This window comes from Epinephelus lanceolatus, chromosome 8 (genome assembly GCF_041903045.1).
Source record: "Epinephelus lanceolatus isolate andai-2023 chromosome 8, ASM4190304v1, whole genome shotgun sequence".
In the NCBI taxonomy this organism is placed as follows: Eukaryota; Metazoa; Chordata; class Actinopteri; order Perciformes; family Serranidae; genus Epinephelus; species Epinephelus lanceolatus.
The window spans coordinates 2211522-2219693 of NC_135741.1; positions in this window are offsets into that span (position 1 = coordinate 2211522).

An 8172-nucleotide genomic window follows, 5' to 3' on the forward strand; every position below is an offset into this window, starting at 1 on the left:
TACTTTAAAAATGACATTTAAGCTCTCTCAGTCTATACAGGTGCAGCAGAACTTGCAGGAGAGTGAAGGAGATGTCCTGAGAAGAGGTCTGATCAGTAACAAGTGAAAACACCTGTGGGTGTGTGACGTGTGTATGGCCTTTAAGAAAACACAACAAACACTGTTTTATATCAGTTACTTAATTTAAATATAGTTAAAATGTCGGGGTTGCATCAAGCTGTGACTGTTTCTGAACTGTGCCATATCTCTTCAGAGCAGTGTGCACCTTTATTTTCCTCTTACAGCTGCAGTTTTCTTTGTGATATCTGCAGGTGTTGGTGCAGCGGGTGTAGTTCCAGCAGACCACCAGCAGAGGCCGCCCTGCTTCAGCTCATGTCAGAGTGATGACGCAGTTCACTGTCAGATTCCTCAGGTCAGATGTAGAAGAACAACAGGAGGCTCAGCAGAGTTCAGTGTTTCACTGCAGCATGAAAACAGATTCAGACATAGATGGTTATCGTGACACTACATCACTCACTGTGAGGGCGGGAACCTGAAACAGATCTGAGATCAGAGTCGGTCCAGGCGCCTTTAATGTGGTTGCTGATGCTTTTCTCTGCACAGCTGACAAGCATTAGCTGTAAATAAGTCCCATCGTCCTCCACAAAACATCACCATGGTGACAAGGCCAAGAGCTGAGAGATCAGCTGCCGTAGAAACACCAGTTGCCATAGCAACGGTCAGAAGCAAGACTGAAGAGCCAACATGGCTGTCAGTGGAAAGTGTTCAGTCCAAACTCTGAGTGCCTGTCAGTCACTGTGCATGCTGACAAAATAGAACAATAAGTACAGACGTGGTTCAGGAACATAAAAGTCGTTAGAAATTCATTTTACACTTTAAGAACTACAGATAAAAGCCTGAACACTGAAGGACCTGCCCCTTTAACCCATCCGCTGTCTGACCAAAGGAAAATTCAATATTCTAGTTATGTCAATATTCCATTTAAAGAGCTGCGTCCTCTTAGAGCGTAAATATCTCGACAACTTGAAGAGGTACATTTTCAGCCCTCAGTATCCCACAACTGCCTGTTAATGGTGAGCCATAAGTAGGCTGTAATAACAGTCGGCTGTGTAAGTAATAACAGTTGATCCAGTATTTAAGTTTCCACCCACATGTAGCACAGATATTAACCAAACTCTGCAGAAAACAGAAACATCTCTTCCTGTTATTTGCATCCAGGATGTCTGCAGGTCCTTAAAAATCTTCAAATGTCTTCAATTCAATTTATAATTATCAGGACTTAAAAGTCATTAAAAGCCTAAAATTTGAATTTGTGAGGTTTTAACTGCCACAAACATTGGATCTAATTTCATTTATCCATCTTTAATTTAATTTTGTTAAACTGGGTCAAGCTCTTCCAGGTGGAAGTCCACGTCTGATGATACAAATCTTTAATCCTAATACTGTCTTTTTACTTTATACTTTTACCCATCTGTTGGCAAACTGTAGACGAGCTCACTCTAACATGAAACCAGCCACTGCACGACACATACCACATATATATACCACTCAGCTTTAATCTCACATGCAATGTTTGATTAAGCAAAAGATGATTGTCCAAAAATGAGTCTTAAATATGGTTTAAAATGTTCTTGTCGAGGTCTTTGAAAGCATCAGATTTAAATGTCTGATGCTCGTACACACACGGAATATTATACTAAATAAAAATGTTTTTGCTCCCAGTTAGCGTTAAAGATCTGACACCGTGTCTGAACTCGATGCGAGCGTCAAATTATGGCGCTGCATCGCACTGCATGGGGCGCTCTCTGTTCACATTGGATCTGTTTAATATTGAACTCCATCACGTCATGTAAACAAACCACGCCCCCCGCAGCTGTGGTCTCAGAGTAACCACTGAAAAGATGAGTGAGCACTTCCACAACATCACAGGTAACTTATAGGTATCATTGTTGTGGCTTCCATTCTGCATCATACCTCCATCTCACTCTGTGAAACAAGCTAGCCTGCCAGCGTCCCAAACAGTTCTTACAAGGAACGTTCATCTTCCTGACGATGTCCCTCCAGCCAGACGCCAACTTATTGAGGTTTTTGTGGTGAAATAAAGAGGCATCATGGAGGTAACTCCTCATTAAACCTTGTGAATCACCTGTTTCTCCTCCATTGTGGCGCATCCAACGCAAGCGACAGACTGAAAATAGAAACGGTGCATCTGAAAAGTGCAGCTCAAAGCGGTGCACGCATCGGACAGTCCAGTAGAAAACAGTGTAATCAAACTGATTCAGTCGCTGGCACTCGCTTGCGTTGTATCCGGTCAGGACATGGTGTAAGGCCTTTTTTGCACCTAATAAATGTATTTCTCTCAAATTTCGGTGACAAATTTGGTGAAATCTGTGTTCATTGAATCATTTCACTACAATATGATGTCTCCAGTGTCGTTTCTTTGAATTTGGCAGTACATCCAACTGACCTCATAACCACTGACCACATGTAGCCACACCAGCTCAGGACCTCTTCACCTTCAAGATCACCTGAGAGCAGCCACCCAAACAGCTGATGCAACACTTGCTTTGATCAATTGAAAAATTTCTGCTACTATTCTCTTCTGCATGCTCATCATCCACACCAGGGTCTGGTTGGATGTACTGCCAAATTCAGGAAAATGACACTGGAGACGTCTTCTGGTCGTGAAATTAACATTCAGTTCATGGTCAGCAGCTCTGATGGACGTTCCTGCAGTCAGCATGCCGATGACACGCTCCATCTGTGTCACTGTGTTGTGATCACATGTCACGTTTTAGAGCGTCCTTTCACTGTGACCATCCTGAGACACACCTGTGTAGTAATGATGCTGTTTAATCAGCCACACCTGTCGGACGGATGGATTATTTCAGAAAAGGAGACGTGCTCACTGACACCGACTAACTAATCTGTGACCAACATTTGAGAGAAATAAATCTACTGAGTGCATCAACAAGTCTGAGATCTTTAACGTAAACCTCTGAAAAATGAAGTTTTTGTCCAGTGTAGTGTGATACACACCGATCAGCTGCAACATTTGAACCACTCACACCTGAAGTGAATAACACGGATCATCTTGTTACAATACAGCGTTAGGCTGAGGAACCTTTGGTCCTGCCGTTCACCTGGATGCTACCTGACGCACTCCACCCACCAAAATCCTGTTACTAAAAGAACTGTGGAAATATGCTGGAGGTATAACATTTGTATTTAATGCAAGGAAGGCGACAGTGTCCTCAGCGCTCCACACTTTATCCACTCAACAACACACACATCAGCTTCTTCCTTTGTTTCCTGTTTTTATGTCCAAAGAAAAAATGCACGTAACAACAGGTGGATTAAATAACAGTGAGTCAGCAGGCACAAACTGTCACAGCTAAATGGAATTCAGCCATCATTCATTTTATTATGTGCTTTTTTTTCCTGCTGTGGTGAGTCAGCGGCTGTTTGAAGGCCGCGGCCCCGCGCTAAACAAAGTCAATATTTGACTTCGCTGGTGGATGAGCACCATTATCTCTGCTCTCCTCTGAGGAGGATGACTCAGGACAGACGCTGTGTGGCTGTTAGTCGTGTCCGTTAAAGGACCCAGACTCTGAACCAGGAGGCGGCGTTTGTGTCTGTTTTCCCATCATGCTTTGATTCTCCAAAGCTGCATTGGGACAGATTTTCACACCCAGCTGTCCTCACACTCTGAATGTACGAACTCAGCAGAGCGTCTCGTCCCCACTGACTGCACAGTGTGGCTGTGTCTCCACATGTCAGCGCTGAGATGATCAATACTTCATCTATGGTTTAAATAATCAGTATATTGATTCAGCAGCTCAGTGTTCAAATGCACAGATTTATATTCTGTAGCTTTAATTTGTGCCGGAGGAAAATAGTTTCAGTTCACTCATATTTTTGTATTTTCTCAAAATAATTTAAAACAAAAAATAATTAAATTATTTTTATAATTAGGAGGTTCATAATTTCCAAACAACTTCCTGTAAAGTTTCCAGTTACAGACACTTGTTATACTTCCAATCAATAACCCAAATTTATGTCTTGTGTAATCTAAAGAGTCTTTCCTTTAAGGACACCTGTATTTTCCCCGTACCAGATTGCATTTTTCTTTCTTTCAGGAAAATACCTACAAAATTGTTTATTAAAAAAACTGACTGTTAACTCATCATGTGCTGCTGATGTCACAGACATCTCCTGAGATTATTTTAAATTTAAAGACTAAATGAAATTTGCTATATGTAACTGTATCATTTCAGCATCGTGGTTATAACTTTAGCAGAACACAGTTTTGTGAAGTCAGTTACTGTTTAAATATGTGACTGATGTAAAAGTCACTTCATTATAAGTAACTATATTTTGGCATAAATTAAAATTAAAGGGCCACTTCACCATTTTTTACATCAACTTCAGTGTATTCTTTATGGGACGGGTTAGTATTCAGTCTCCTCAGAATGTCGCAGGCTGTTTTTGGGATTGTTCTGGCCTGAGTCACCTGATTTCACAGAATCTTTTCTAAAATACTGAGATGCATGTTGTGAAGTTTGTAGGTGTTTTTTTTTAAATGAAATTACGGGGGCAAGTGAAATTGCAAAAACAGTTGTGATCCCGTCTCAGATTCTGAGCTTTTTATTACGAGCACTCAGTGTTTCCCCCAGAATTAGAATCTCTATTTTAAATATCCCATGGAGAGAGACTCTCACTGCAGCCTGCTCTATTTTGTTCTAAAAATGTCAGTGCGGTAGAATCCCTAAACAGACCGAGGGTCTAGGTACCATGTCTGAAGGGTTACTGTTGGCTCCAAAGGGACTGGACTGAAAGGGTTTGGTGGACACGGGGCTTTAGTGTTGGGTAATGTTAGCCGCTAACAGTCACACCTGGGCCACACCGACTGTGTGAGCAGCGCGTGACAGCTACCTCGTTATATTTCACAGTAAAAAGCCTTGTGTTAACAAAGTGAACAGATTCTGTCCACATAAATGTTATTGGAGGGCTTTTAGTTTGAAACGGAAATAGGAGAAGATAAAAATGTGTAAAAATGGCTGAGCCACGCCTGAGCAGCGCTGCTTACACCAGCAGTGTGACCCAGGCGTCAGGGCAACCTCTGTTTGTGTGTGTGACTCTGTCCCAGACGCAGCAGCAGTCTCATGATCAACAGAGAAAGAGAAATCACTTCGCTGCACGCAGCTCCACAATAAAAGTTGCGGTGATTCAACGTCCTGGACGGACTGAGTAGTAGGTGTTATCAAATCTGATCTAACCCTGATGATGTCATGGTGATGTCATCAGTGTTACTTGGTTTAAACTTGGAGACGACTATTTCACAACAGAAAGGCTGCGTTTCAAGTCGTAGTTGTGTACCAAGCAGGGAGGGTCTAATGAATGACACCATCCAGCTGCATTATGGGAAATGTAGGAACCAGTATTTACTCAGCTTGACTCATACGACAGAGTAAAATGTAGGTATGTCCCCCAGCATTGTGAAAGTGATGCAGCACAGAAAATCACAGAAAGCTGAAGTCACATGTTTAAATGTTCACAGTTTACTGACATTAAGTTCTGAGTGATGAGATCCATCAAACCTCCATCACAGTTCTCTCACACAGTTTCATGTACATCAGTGAGGTCACAGGGTGCATGGAAACACAACGAGGAATACAAAAACCCATGCTGTTGAGTCAAAGCAGTCGCACAACCCTTCCTGTCTCATCGTGAGCTCATCACACACACTCAAACACATACACACACTGACGCCCCTCCTGACATCATATAGACACAAACCTGAGCACAAGACGTTGTACAGAAGGACACAGTCCCTCAGAGCTGACCGACAACAGACTGCAGGCCAGCAGTATGGCAACTAGACCTCTGATTATTGCACACAGCCCCAAAAGGAACACAAACAGTCCAAACCACAGATTCAGGACCAGATCCACAAAACCTGAAGAACATAATCTCAAGTGCCTGAAAGTTTTCACATCATTTAACCTAAAAAAAAAAAAGTTTCTTTAAAAAAAAAAAAACTGTTTTCTTTTTTAGTTTGTAATGTTGATCTTTGATACAAAAACATTTTAAGTCTTGAAATCAAAGTTAGGTTTTAAAAGTTTTGTCCTCAGATAAGCTCACACCCTCCCAGATGAACTCTTCACAGGAGTCGTTTTACGTTTCAGGAAATATACTGATTCACTTTTCCTCCGAGAGTGAGACAAGAAGATGGATATTCATCTCATGTCTGTGTTTAATACAGAGCATGGTTAGCTCACCTTAACAAAAAGACTGGAGACTAGACGTTAGGGCTGTCAACGAATATTCTAAATTCGAATTTAAATTCGAATTTGAAAAAAAAATGGACCTTCGAATGTGAAAATTGATATTCGATTGTGGAGAAAAAAAACACACCACCACAGCTGCCCTCTTTGCGAGTGGCCGCTGGCCTGGGCCGCTGCACTGAACGCACTGGCACAGCCGGTGTGGATGAAACTGGCTTCGCTTCGAGGCGCTTCGAGGCTATTCGCAGCGCTTCCGCGGGCGGTGTGGCCTGACAGTGAGAGGGGGGACGAGCGAGAGGTCCGCGGTCGTTTATAACGTAATGTTATAGATAATGTGTTTTAATGTGTAGGTATGTAAATGTTTTCAAAGACGTTTATGTTGAAATAAAAATACCTACAAGTAGTTATGTTTCCTTGTATTAGTTTGCCCTCTTGTGGACATAATGCGGAAAAAAAAAATTGAATGGTTTGAACCTATGAGTTATTTTAAAAGGAATATTTGAACGTCATTTTTGAGCAATTTTGACAGCCCTACTAAACGTTGCCAAATTTTTACCTACCAACATCTCTAAAGCTCACTAATCAAAACACTGTATCTCCTCTTTTAATCTGTACACACACCAACTTGTTGGACAACAGTCGGAGCAGTGACAGGGCTCTTTATGTTTCCCTATTTTGTGCCTCCTCGTCTCCTCTCCTCCGTCCTCCTGGCTGTGACCTGGAAATCAACGTCATCTTGATGGATGTCTCGATTCCTTGAGGAGGGAGGAGCCATGAGTGAGGATGCACATGTGTAACCTTTGCGGCGTCTTTTCGACACCTGTGACGTATATGAGGCGTGACGCACGGCTGATGATGCAGCTGTGCACATCATTTTTAACTGACATGACGGCTTCGATGCACGGGTGTCTCATTTGTTAAATGCCTGTTGCCTCAGCTCCTCTCCCCTTGCAACTCTTCCTTTGCCTCCTCCGCTCACATCTCAGATGGGACGAGGAGAGGAGCTAAGGGAAGGAGTCAAAGCTGTACAAGCTGAGTAATGAGAAGAAGGAACTATGTGCAGCTTCCTGAAGAACTTGTGGTCACAGTGAGGTTGCCAGGTTTGGCACCATCGTGTCTGTACAGAAGCCAAAACTAAAACCTGTGTTTACCAACCGTATCTGGCAACCTGCGCTGTAGCCACTGACACAGAGGTGCTGGGTGGAAGGATACACTGCTGTTTAAACAAATAGTCCTCAAACCTCAAAACCACAACTTGTCATTTTTCCATGGCAGTTTGTGAATATTAAAAAAACAAGATTTGAAATTATCACCACGCTTTAGAGGTGCCGGAAGGTGTAAGCTACGCTAACCATGTCCAGGCCCCAGCTCTGTTCTTAACACACTGACTCTCTAAAAGACAGACAGTAAAACAATTTACCAAAAATCTTCAAGTCAAAGTAAAAAACAAAAACACTTGGCAACATCTCCAGACATTTTTAAGATACCACAGTCCTGAAATTTCTTCAAAAAACATTTCCCTTGTAAGCATACCTCTCAGTGTGGAGGGAGTTTAAAGAGAGACTTTTGTTTGACCTCAGATGGACAGATGAAACCAGCTTAGATAAGTCGTTAGCTAGCTGCATGCTTCACAGGATTAGTTATATTTTTCAAACCAGTTGTTTTTCCATTTAAATTAAATCAATTCAGTAAACATGCACAAAGGCTCTGTTTATATTTTAGACTGTGTATAAAGATGGACGACCTGACAGCTCCCCAAAAGTGAAGCCGAAACATCTGGATCGCCCCCCTGCTGTCTGGCTGCAGTACAGGTCATAAACCCCGCCCCCTCTGTCATCTTAGATGTGTTTGCTTTTCTGATACGTTTGGTTTTCATTAGTTATTT